The 12,842-nt window shown below is 35.3% G+C and overlaps 1 long non-coding RNA gene across 1 annotated transcript; it reads left to right on the top strand.

The window, feature by feature from the left end:
• The first annotated feature begins 7,712 nt into the window (after positions 1-7,712).
• On the top strand, positions 7,713-12,019 carry LOC130012425 (uncharacterized). Its single transcript, XR_008787838.1, has 3 exons — positions 7,713-10,418; positions 10,699-10,752; positions 11,352-12,019. It is a non-coding gene; the product is annotated as an uncharacterized LOC130012425 (long non-coding RNA).
• The last annotated feature ends 823 nt before the right edge of the window (positions 12,020-12,842 follow it).

Genomic DNA, 12,842 nt, shown 5'->3' with positions numbered 1-12,842 from the left:
TAATATTTGAAGCCATAAAAAAAACTGCAAGAGGCAGATTTAGCTCTTGCCTACGTTTTTAACTTATTACTTTGCCGGGGCAGAGGGCAGAAACTCAATTTCAATAGGTCTACCTATTACCCAGCTATTTTATCCTATCCTAACTAGACACCTCCTTGATAGCCTGTGGGCATTAACATTTATGTTGATTTTAAACTTGAAACATGTGATCATCTGCAGGTAGGGTTGGTTACTGTGCGCAGTGCAGAATATGATTATTTTGTCTGTAACACCTCATATCAATTAAAATTTAAAGAGTTCATATAGCAACATAAATAGGATCACAAAATGTAATGGGCAATAACTAGATTGTAATGTTATAATACATGTTTAGATCATGGTTTCATGTATAGTTCCATTGAAAATGCTGTACAGCAGTTTCAAGAACTCAATCAATTCTATGTGCTGAACACAGTTATCATTCATTTAAATAAATAAAATATAGAAATTCGTAATTAATATTTACAGGAGCTAAATCGCTAATATTTGGGACGTAGAAATGGACAAAAATGGGTAGCAACGCATATAATAATGTAATATGAATGTATATAAACTGATTTACATTCAGTGGTTTCCGCTTTTACTCTAATTTCAAATCAGTTATGTTCGGCGAAATGCCCTAAAAGTCTCAATCAATGGCGTCACTATTTGACATGACTCGTTGAATATATCTAGCCTCGTTCTTCCAGTCCCTTGTTACAAATGGCGCTGAAACACAATACACGATTCGTGTACCAATGGTAAAATGTTTATTTTGTCTTAAATATTAGATATCAGAAGTTCATCTTTTCCGGTAAGATCACAACATCAATGTTGATTTAAATTGACAAATAATGTGTGTTTTCAATGTCGAAGATTATGGATGATATTGAGTTAAGAGACTTAGCTACTTTAATACTTATTAAATATAAAATATAAAGTTAGAACCAATTGTAGCATTTCAAATGAGAAATATAAAATTAACGGAAATGAAAATTAAGTTATTAGAGAATGAAACTTGAAAGTAGAGATTTTAAATTGATACTTCCAATCTTGGTTTCTTACTATATCATTTCATTTGTTCTGAAATAAGTTACTGAAAGATAAAACATAACTGTGACATTGAGGTGGTAGACATGAAATTAATGTGACCTGTCAAAACCAACACTTGACTGAATTAGGTGGCTTCTTAAAATTTTAACAATTAAGCTGTTGATTACACCATTGATTAGCTTATCCCATTATTAATCCCATTGATTTTTAAGCGGGTGTTCTGTACTATATTTTATTTTAACATATTAAATACAAAACAGTATTTCATTGGACTTGTTCCTTTATGATTTATCATATTGGACAATATTGTGTGCATGTTCTATTATATATCATGCATATCTTCATCCATCATAAAATCATGAATTGAATGTGGTAAAATTTGTTATAATTTATATTTGTTTGGGGGAAAATAGTTGTTGTTAAAATGTGTTTTATCGAAAGCAATCAAAATGTACATAGAAAGCTTTTATTTGTCTATGTACCATGTATTAAAGGTGCAGACCCAGATGTTTTTTAGTGAATAAGACTGGTTAATTTGGGGCAAAAGACTCTGGCAAACCTGTTTGAAGATATTTAATATTTTTTCGAAGTAGTACATACTTTATGGTCCCCAAATTCCATACCGTGGATCTGGAGAACTGTCATTATACTTGATATTATACTTAATACAATTTTAAGGAATACATAATGCCATTGAAACAATTTATACTCAATGAAGTGGTAAGTGATCTTTGTAAATGTCAAGTCACTCATATAATTGATAAGTAAAATCCTTTAAATTCTGCTATTCAATCATTTTTATTTGAAGTTTTCCTACAAGGTAACAAGACTATATCATCATGTTCAGGTCTTTGAATTGCATTATAAACCCACTTTTACATAGTTCTGTATCGTCTGGGATTTCCCCATTAAACACAGAAGAAAACTATAGCTAGTTATAAAACAATATAAAGTGCTTGTAATAACTTTCTTTTTTTTCTCATGTTTTAGTTGCACTGAAATTATGTAAAAAATTGTTTTTTGTTTTCAAAATTTAGGAATTGGGTATGTACATGTGTGTATGGGTGTGTGTGGGTGTGTGTGTGTGTGTATGTATGTATGTATGTATGTATGTATGTATGTATGTATGTATGTATGTATATAGTTTTCATTCAGTTATATGTATATTTTTTTTGTATAAATAAATCCATTTTTATTCTATAATATTTTGATTATAAAAAAACGGAGATCATCAGAACTTGTTTGAGGGGCATTACAAAATTATATTTAAGATAGAGCCAAATATTATTCTATGTTAAGTCTTTCTATGCCTGTATATATAAACCTGTTTCTGTGAAATGAATTAATGCATCATAGAAGATTGTAAGATGGTATGTAGTATTTTGTTGTATTTTAAAGGTCAGCTTGTTGAAAAGTTGTTATAATATGAACTTATTAAAGTTGATACAATACGCACACAGATAATTTACTGTATATACACAAGATTTTGTTGGTGGTTTTAGTTTTTGGTGAAATATTATCTTAGTAATATTATCTTGGGGGCAGCTGGGACACTTGTCCAGGGCCTGGGACCCAGAGGTATGCAGAGTAATGATTTTGAAAAACCCAATTGTTGGTGTAAATTAATTAAAAAAAATACACTGTTACTTGATGTTAATGTGGAAGAAATCCGGTGACTTTTCTGGATTGTGGATAAGATTGGAATCGGATTCTGTCAGTGCACTTTTTTATACGCCCACATTTTCATGTGGAGGTACATTGTCGTCGCCCCTGTCCGTCCGTCCGTCAACAATTTGTTTGTGTACAAACAAGAGGTCGCAATTTTTATCAAATTTTCATGACTTGAAATATATGTTTATAAATTAAAAATCTCGGTTCCTTTCAATATTCACGCATATCGGACCACAACTTCCTGGATTATGGCCCCATATTGTATGAAAAATCGTGATTTTAGCTTGTGGTCCCACTAGGGATGATAATTTTTATCCAATTTTAAAAACCATTTAAATATATCACCGTGACACCATAATGACACATGTGTTCAAATTTCCTGAAAATAGAACCGAAATTGGCCGACAAATTGCCCGCACCCTGTTCGCAAATAGTGTAAAAGTATGTAATACCAAGGTTGTGGACCCTCTGCATGTCACAATTTTTATGAATCTTGAAATATATGTTTATAACTCAAATATCTCGGTTCCTTTCGACCATAACTTCCTGGATTTGACCTCAGATTGTAAGAAAAATCGTGTTTTTATACGCCCGTATTTTCATGTGGACGTATTATGCCGTCGCCCCTGCTTGTCCGTCCGTCCACAATTTGTTTGTGGACACTCTACAGGTCACAATTTTTATCCAATTTCAACGAAACTTGAAATATAGGTTTATCCCCCCAAGACCTCGGTTCCTGGTTCCTTTCGATATTGACATGCATCATGAATTATGGCCTCTGATTGTACGAAAAATCTCGTTTTTAGCCTGTGGACCCTATATAAGAAGTCACAATGTTTATCCGATTTTGTAGAAACTAGAATGTAAGTTTATAAACCAAAGATCTCGGTTCCTTTCGATATTCGGGCATATCAGACCGTAACTTCCTGAATTATGACCCCTGATTGTACGAAAAATCGCGTTTTTAACTTGTGGACCCTATAGAGGTCAGAATTTTTATCCCATTTAAAAAAAACGTTTGAATATATCACCGTTACACCCTAAGAATGGTTGAGTTCGAATTTCTCAAAAATCGGACCAAAACTGACAGACAAAATGGCCGCCCTCGTACTCAAATAGTGTAAAACAAAATATGGTATATCAAGGTTGTGGACCCTCTAGATGTCACAATTTTCTTTAGATTTTGGTGAAACTTGAACTGTAAGTTTATAACCCAAAGATCTTGGTTCTTTTCGATATTCGCGCATATCGGATCGTAACTTCCTGAATTATGACCCCTGATTGTACGAAAAATCGCATTTTTTAGCTTGAGGTCCCTCTAGAGGTCACAATTATTATCCGATTTAAAAAAAAAACAAAAAAAACGTTCAAATGTATCACCGTTACACCGTAATTTTGGTTGAGTACGACTTTCGTGAAAATCGGACCAAAACTGCCGGACAATATGGCCGCCCCTCGTACACAATTAGTCTAAACAACTGGTATCTCAAAGTTGTGGGCCCTCTAGAGGTCACAATTTTGATTTGATTTTGATGAAACTTGAAATGCGTGTTTATAACCCAGAGATCTTGGTCCCTTTCGAATTTCGTGAAAATCGGACCAAAACTGCCGGACCAAATGTCCGCCCCTCTAGTCTCTATCATCCAGAAAATATTCTACGAATATTAGTCTGGATGCGTTGTCAACATTTGAGAATAATAGGTCATTGGCTAGATTATCCGGTCTTTTTCATTATCATAAACAACGTCTAAGGGGGTAACTTCTCTTAAAACAAGATGTTTACGCCCATGAAATTAATTTAAGAATGTCATTTCAAAAAATCCATTTGATTGCATGCCAGTTAATTTTTTTATTGTAAATTTTCTCTCTTCATGGGCCATATCTATGCTTTTTAAATTAATCCTAATTCGTCGTCGCGATTCATGTTTGTTTATATTAATACAAGAATTATGGGAAGGGGCGCAACTCTTACTTGACTTGGCCAAAGATACTGGATAATCAACCACATTAAAAACCAAACTCCCGGTTACGCATGGGCAACGGACTTTACGTCAAATATTGACAACGGTCCCAGACCCCTCGTATGTTGAAGACTAGGAGGTTCTGGGTGACCGAGACTACGCAAATAGTGTGTAGAGGTCACAATTTTGATGGAAGTTGAAATACATGTTTATAACCCAAAGATCTTGGTTCTTTTCGATATTCGCACGTATCGGATCGTAACTTCCTGTTATGGCCCTTGTCCCTTGATTGTACAAAAAGTCATGTTTTTAGCTTGTTGTCCCTGTAGAGGTCACAATTTTTATCCGATTTAAATAAAAAAAATCATGTGAATATATCACCATTGCACACTAAGATTTTGGTTCTTTCTGATAATCGCGCATATCCAAACGTAACTTCCATGATTATGGCTCCTGATTGTTCGAAAAATCGGATTTTTAGCTTGCGGATTCTCTAGAGGTCACATTTTCTTTTCCGATTTTAAAAACCGTTTAAATATATCACCATTCCACCATGATGAAGGTTGAATTCGAATTTCGGGAAATCGAAATGAAACTGTAAAAGTGTGCAATGCGAAGTTTGTGGACCCTCTAGAGGTCATAATTTTTATCCGATTTTGATGAACCTTAAAACATATCTTTATATCCCCAAGATCTCAGTCCATTTTGATATTTGCGCATTTCAGACCATAACTTTTTGGATTATTTCCCCTGAGTGTTCGAAAAATCCCGTCTGTTTTTAGCTTGTTCTCTATCCATCTCTTCCAAAATGTGGGCGTATCCTGCCTGGCAGCCGCTGGTTAGCTTGTGGACCCACTAGAGGCCACAATTTTTATTCGGTTTTATAAACTGTTTAAATATATCACCATAAGAGAGAGAGAGAGAGAGAAATGGGGTTTAACGTCTACTCGACACAAACTAGGTCATTTCGGGACTAACATATGGTTTATTTTTATTTCAATAATTCGCTTGCGCGTAGGGGTCTTTGGCAGTGGGAGGAAACCGGAGGACCCGGAGAAAACCCACGAGGTTGGACAGGCGACCCTACTCTATATTACCATAATGACACTTAGAGTTAAAATTTCGTAAAATTCAGGCCTAAATTGCCCGCTCCCTGTACACAAATAGTGTAAAAGTATGTAATACCATGGACCGTATATACGGTCCATGGTAATACTTAAGTTTGTGGACCCTCTAGAGGTCACAATTTTTATTATACGCCCACATTGAAATGTGGTCGTATAGTGTCGTCGGTCCTTCCGGTGTCGACAATTACTTGTGGACGCTCTAGAGGCTAAGGTCAATATCTGATTGACTTCGAATTTATACACAGTATTTAAGGTCATGAGACTAAAAAGCCTATTGATTTGCAGCGATTTCTGATAATTACTGCCATAGTTATGGCCCTTGATCACTTTAAAAAATCTTGTGGACGCTCTAGAGGCTTAATTTAATATCAGATTTTATACACAGTGTTTAAGGTCATGAGACGAAGAATCCTATTGAGTTTCTACGATTTCCGATAATTACTGCCAGAATAATGGCCCTTGATCTCTTTGAAATATCTTTTTGACACGCCAGAGGCTAAAGTTAATATCCGATTGACTTTAAATTTATACGCACTGTTTAAGGTCTTGAGACTAAGAATCTTATTGATTTTAACCGATTTATGATAGTTACTACCAGAGTTATGGCTCTTTGAAATATCTTGTTGACACTCTTAGAGGCTAAAGTTAATATCCGATTGACTTTAAATTTATACACAGTGTTTAAGTTCATGAGACGCAGGAGCCTGTTGATTTTCAACTATTTTCGATAATTACTTCCGGAGTTATAGCCCTTGATCTCTTTGAAAAATCTTGTAGTAGCTCTTGAAGCTAATGTTAATATCTGATTGACTTTAAACTTATACACAGTGTTTAAGATCATGAGACAAAAAATCCTATTCATTTTTATACGCCCACATTTTCATGTGGACGTATATTGTCGTCGCCCCTGTCCGCCAGTCCACAATTTGTTTGTGGACACTACAGGTCACAATTTTATCCGATTTTGACGAAACTTGAAATATAGGCCTATCTCCCAAAGATCTCGGTTCCTTCGATATTGGCATGTATCGAACCATAACTTCATGGATTATGGTCCCTGATTGTACAAAACAAATCACGTTTTTAGTTTGTGGACACTCTAGAGGTCACAATTTTGATCCGATTTTGATATGATATAACCCAAAGATTTTGGTTCTTTTCGATCGTAACTTCCTGAATTATGGCCCCTGATTGTACGAAAAATCACGTTTTTAGCTTGTGGTCCCTCTAGAGGTCACAATTTTTATCCTATTGAAAAAACGTTTGAATATTTCACCGTTACACCCTAATGACGGCTGAGTTAGAATTTCGTGAAAATCGGACCAAAACTGCCGGACAAAATTGACACCCACTCGTACGCAAATGGTGTAAATATATGGTTGTGTACCCTCTAGAAGTCACAATGTTGATCCGATTTTGATGAAACTTGAAATATGTCTTAGTAACCAAAAGATTTTGGTTTTTGTCGGTATTCTTGCCTATCGGATCGTAACTTCCTGAATTATGGCCCTTGATTTTACGAAAAATCACTTTATTTTTAGCTTTTTCGCTATCCATCTCTTGCAAAATGTGGGCGTATCCTGCCTGGCAGCCGCTGGTTAACGGTTTCCGATAATTACTGCCAGAGTTAAGTCCCTTGATCACTTTTAAAAATCTTGTGGCAGGTCTAGAGGCTAAGTTAATAGAAATTGTTTAATGTCATGAGGCAAACAATCGAAACAAATTCTAATGTTTTACTTATACACAGGTCTTGAGACAAAGAATCCTATTCATTTTTAACGATTTCCGATAATTACAGCCAGAATTAAGGCACTTGGTCACTTTGGAAAATCTTGTGGACGCTCTAGAAGCTAAGTTAATAGAAATTGTTTAAGGTCATGAGACAAAGAATCGAAACAAATTATAATGTTTTCTGATAATTACTTCATGGGTTATTACTCATAATCAGATTTTCATGTGTTGTAAATGTTCTCATTACTGACAAACAAAAGATAAAAAAATATGCGACAACACTTTTTGACTGCCTGGACGACTTAGCTGCTGTGGGCGTATGTTTCGTTGCCTGGCAAAATATCTTCCGATTTTGATGAAACTTAAAATAATTGTTTATATCCCAAAGATCTGGCTTATTTTCAATATTTGCGCTTATCCGACCCTAACTTTCTGGATTATGGCCCCTGATTGTACGAAAAATCACTTTTGTTTAGCTCATGGCAGAATGTGAGCGTATCTTGCATGGCAACCACTTGTTTTGAAAAAAAATGCCGAATTATAAACTATAAACCACCTGCCTGGCATGGGGCCACGGCCCGTCCTCGGTCTGCTGAGGCTCTAGTCACCGTCAGGGTATCCGGTCCCCCTTCCGTTTGAATCCAGTACCGCTGAAATACACGTCCACATTCCTGCTTTGATTGATATGGTATTTTTGTAAAACAGGCCAACAGTGAGGCTGATGTCCCCGCCGCAATCCAAAAATAAATAGATGACACATATTAATAAATAGCACATTTATTTTTATCAACTATACATCACTCTCTATCAGATAGAATCAAAGTTATCTTGTCCCAAAGCATCTCAGACGAGACATTCACCTAATGAACATCTACATCAAGTTTTAACATTCTACCTCAATTAAAAGCAGAGTTGTTATGTTCCAAAGTCTTGACCAATTAAATTGCTTATCGCTCCAAAGCCTAAGCAGAAAATTCTCATCATGGAACTTAATGATATAATGAATCCATACTCGGAGTTTCATTATTGTGTTCCAAAGCATCAACAAATCAGATTGCTTATCTCTGCTTACCGTAAGCAAACAATGTTTATCATCGAACTTCATCAAGGCATTCACCTAATGAACGCCCACACCAAGTTTGAAAATTCTACCTCAATTAGAAGGACAGTTATTGTGTTCCAATGTCCCGACCAATCAAATTATTGATGTGATAAAACTCTACACAAAGTGTACACACTCTCACTTAATTACTTTGGGACTAAATAATGCTTAAATTTTATTTCCATATTCTTGGTCTCATTGCCCAGGGCTTGAACTTGTAGCAAGGGAGGGGGGTGGATGGCTGAATGGTTAGCGTGCGCGCGCTGTATCACAAAGTCTGTCATTGAGTCGACTGGCGTGGTTTCGAATCCTCGGTTGTACGTGGCAAGGAGTAGGGTCGCCTGTCCAACCTCGTAGGTTTTCTCCGGGGCCTCCGGTTTCCTCCCACTGCTAAAGACCCCTACGCGCAAGCGAATTATGTAAATAGAATTAAACCATATGTTAGTCCCGAAATTACCTAGTTTGTGTCGAGTGGACGTTAAACCCCATTTCTCTCTCTCTCTCTCTCTGTAGCAAGGGAAGGGAATACGTCCGTTGGTTGAGCGCGGTGGACTCGTAATCGTACCACTTGTTTGGCATTTGGTTACTTCCAAATCCCTCGGTTATAATAAGTTAGGGTCGGGTTCATTTCATAGTATTAAATATTATTCAACTTGTAAGCAAAACGGATAAAATATATAAACTCTTAACACTTAAATAAGATACATTAGTTAAGAGTTTTATAAAGAGTTGGCCATTCTTTCTATAATAATTCAAAAATAGATGATAAAAAAAGAAAATGTTGAAAATTTCAGTCAAATTACTTTGTTCTGAATGGAATTATCACTGTTAGAAGTTTGGACTAAAAATAGGCATCACGTGTATCTTCACCGTCTATGAGAATTGGCGATCGTTTGATTGACAAACAATAACTCCACCCACATATTCTCGATTATCAAGTAACATACTCAATGGCTATAGAAGCCTCGCTTGGCAGGCTTTTCATCACCAGTTTCCGGTTGTGACATCAGCGAGTAACGGTGAACGTTAGCTTGGCCCGCCATTTATTGATTTAATTTTAAATGGACGAGGCATTTTAAATCCAAACTGTATCCAAGCCATCCGTGGGTCTACAGGGTTGATTTTAAGCTTGTCGTGTAAATAAAGGTCTAATTAATAATTTATATAACATCTGAAGCCTCAATAAAGACTTGCAATAGGCATATTTAGCTCTTTCATAATGTATGTTTAACTAATTATATAGTATGGGGATTAGCTGTATTTGAATATAGATAAAAACATATTTATGGGGAGTTTCCTATAAGTTGAGTTATAGTAAAATTATAGCGTCATACATAATGAGAACATTAAAATGGTATATGCATTAGCTGTGTCTGTAAAAGGTTTTAGGTAGGGGTGTTTTGGACAGATACACATTGCAGTTAGTGTCTGAGATGTGGGATATATAAATTTGTGTATGAAACATTAGTTGCAGTGCTAATATACGAAAGTGAAATAGTATAAGAAGATGCCTATGGTTGCAGCAACTTATAGTGATAGTAGCACAGTAAATATTTTCATATTAGGGGAGAAAGTGAAAAATAAAACTTCAAACATGACGAAAACTTGCCTTATGGAGAGTAATAAAGCAGTGAAGACTGAAGCTTTAGAGAGTAAACATTATTTTTGTTTTCTTTTTGTATAGAATTGCTATATAAGATCTTTTGAAATATTGGAGAATAGAGGGTGTGTCCGGTTAGAGTCTAACAGGTATAGGTATATATCATGAAGGTATTTAGATTTTACATTGTGTAGATGGATGGTGTTGTTGATTTTGAACTCTTTGGTGAAATGAATGTTGTTTATGTGTGTGGTAATGAAATATTTATAGAATTGTAATTTGGGGCAATTCAGAAATAGGTGATGGTAAGATTCAGTTGCTCGGTTGCAATAGTGGCATTTATAGCTGTTAATAAATCTATTTCTCTATAGCGTAATATCTTTTGTTAGGACGGCATTATTAATGGTTGTGACATGAAATCCTTTTCTTTTTCAGACAAGGAGGGACATTGATAGAGAGTTGTCCAGACTTTAGAGAAGTCAATATGAGGTAATTGTTTGTTTATTTTTGGTTCTGTGTGTAATATGTCAATCAAAGAACAGTATTTGTCTTTAAGTTTTGTATTGCATGGATATTTGATGGATGATTTGAGGCTATTGTGAGTTTCTTTTACATCTATATAGGATTGGGGGATTTTTTCTAAATGGGTATAATTATTGGACGCATATCTTGGCACAGTATCCCTTGTAGTAAATTCTAGCCAGTATACTGTATGTATAGGCCAACCCAGGCAACTCAGGGACTTATGTTGTCCTTGTTGTTGCATTGCCTGGATTTTTAGTCGAATGTTTGGTACTTTAAGGCCACCATTTTTACGGTCTAGGTTCAAGGTGTTTCGATTAATTGTTTCACTTTTATTTTTCCAGATGAAATTGTAGATTATTTTATTTATGTTTTTAGTAATTACTGAGTATGTAGGTGTTTAAGGTACATATTTTTTCTTTATATGATAGCGAGTGATTTTCCCATGTCTGGATGGTTGATTTGATTATTTGTACAAGGGGTAGCCAGTTTTTTTCCCCATTTTATTTGTGCCAAACCAAATGCCTAGTAATTTAATAAATCCGTTTTAATATTTATATTTCCAGGGTAACCGTAGTGGGATGGCTTACCAACAGAAAGGATTTCAGCTTTATCATGATTTAACTCGAGAAGAGTGCTGTATGAAGATAGTCTAGATATTATTGCAGAACAGTCATCTGCGTGTTGAAAAAGGTTAATCTCTGATGGGTAGTTGGGGATTCTGATGCCTTTTATGAGGATGTTTCTGTTTATGTATGAGGCAAGGGGGTTGATACATAAGGAATAAAGGATCATGGATAATGGACATCCTTGACGAATCGATCGGTTAATTTTAATATTTGGGGTAAAGGATCCATTTACTTGGACTTTACTAATCAAGTTTTTAAACAACATTGTAACCCAGTTTAGGATGTAATTTGGGAAATTTATATGTTTTAGTAGATTCTTAATATAGTTGTGTTCAATGCGATCCAGGGATTTTTCTTGGTCAAATGATAGTATATATTCACTGGACTCATTTGTATTTATATAATGTAGGATTGTATCTATTGAATATAGGTTATCAAAAATGCCTTTATTTGGTCCGTCACGAGTCTGTGTATTAGAGATTAATTTGATTATAACTGTATTGATTCTTGTGCTTAAAATTTTTGTGATGATTTTATAGTCGACACATAACAGGCTTATCGGTCTATAGTTCTTAAGTCGTTCGTTCGTTTCTGGGGTTTTACGTCCACTTCCACCTAAGGTGATATCGTAGACAATGTTCTTAAGTAATCGGTGGTTGCCTTTATTCTTATAATTAATTGTTATTATACCAGTTCTCATTGAGTGTGATAATTCACCCTGTAAACAGATGTTCTTTATTACTTCTGTTAAATCGGTTTCTATGGTGTCAAAGAATTTAATGTAGAAATCGCCTGGAATAAAAAAAAACAGTGAGAAAATAAGAAAGAAAAAAAAATGGTTTCAACTGGAAATAGAAATAAACCTCTTTATTTCAAGCGAACATCCCGTCACTGGCCCTCCCAAAAAAAAATCAGTTAACAGTCAGTAAAAAAGTAAACCAAACCTTGAGTGTCACATAAGTCTAAGCCAATCTCAAAGGTAGACACCATATTAAGGCCAACTGCATGTTTGGTCAAAAGTCAAACAGGTGTGAAGTTTGGAGTGTACATGTTAACATTTCATTGTTAGAGTCAGCCCTGTTTACATCTCGTGACTTTAGACCAAATCTGCAGTTGAGTTGGCCTTAATATTTAGACCTAACATGTTTTGACATCATTGTGAACGAAATGTTAACATTTACACCCCAAAATTCACACTCAGCCAACGGATACCCCCAATCATGGCTATTTTAATACCAAATGGCAAATAGTCAAAAAACTTACTGCTGGGCAGTAAAAAAGCAGTATTCTTACCATTTCTGACACTTTCCATTCAAAACTTCAGGAAATAAGCCGCTGAGAAAATATGTACATCCCAAGCCTGTCGTCATATCAGGACATATAGCAATTATATGTCCATTGATTTCAATGTTAAATGGCTGTAACATC

This window comes from Patella vulgata, chromosome 4 (assembly GCF_932274485.2).
Source record: "Patella vulgata chromosome 4, xgPatVulg1.2, whole genome shotgun sequence".
NCBI lineage: Eukaryota > Metazoa > Mollusca > Gastropoda > Patellidae > Patella > Patella vulgata.
The sequence above is the reverse complement of the archived record's forward strand: the minus strand, read 5'-3'. Positions and strand labels throughout refer to the sequence as shown.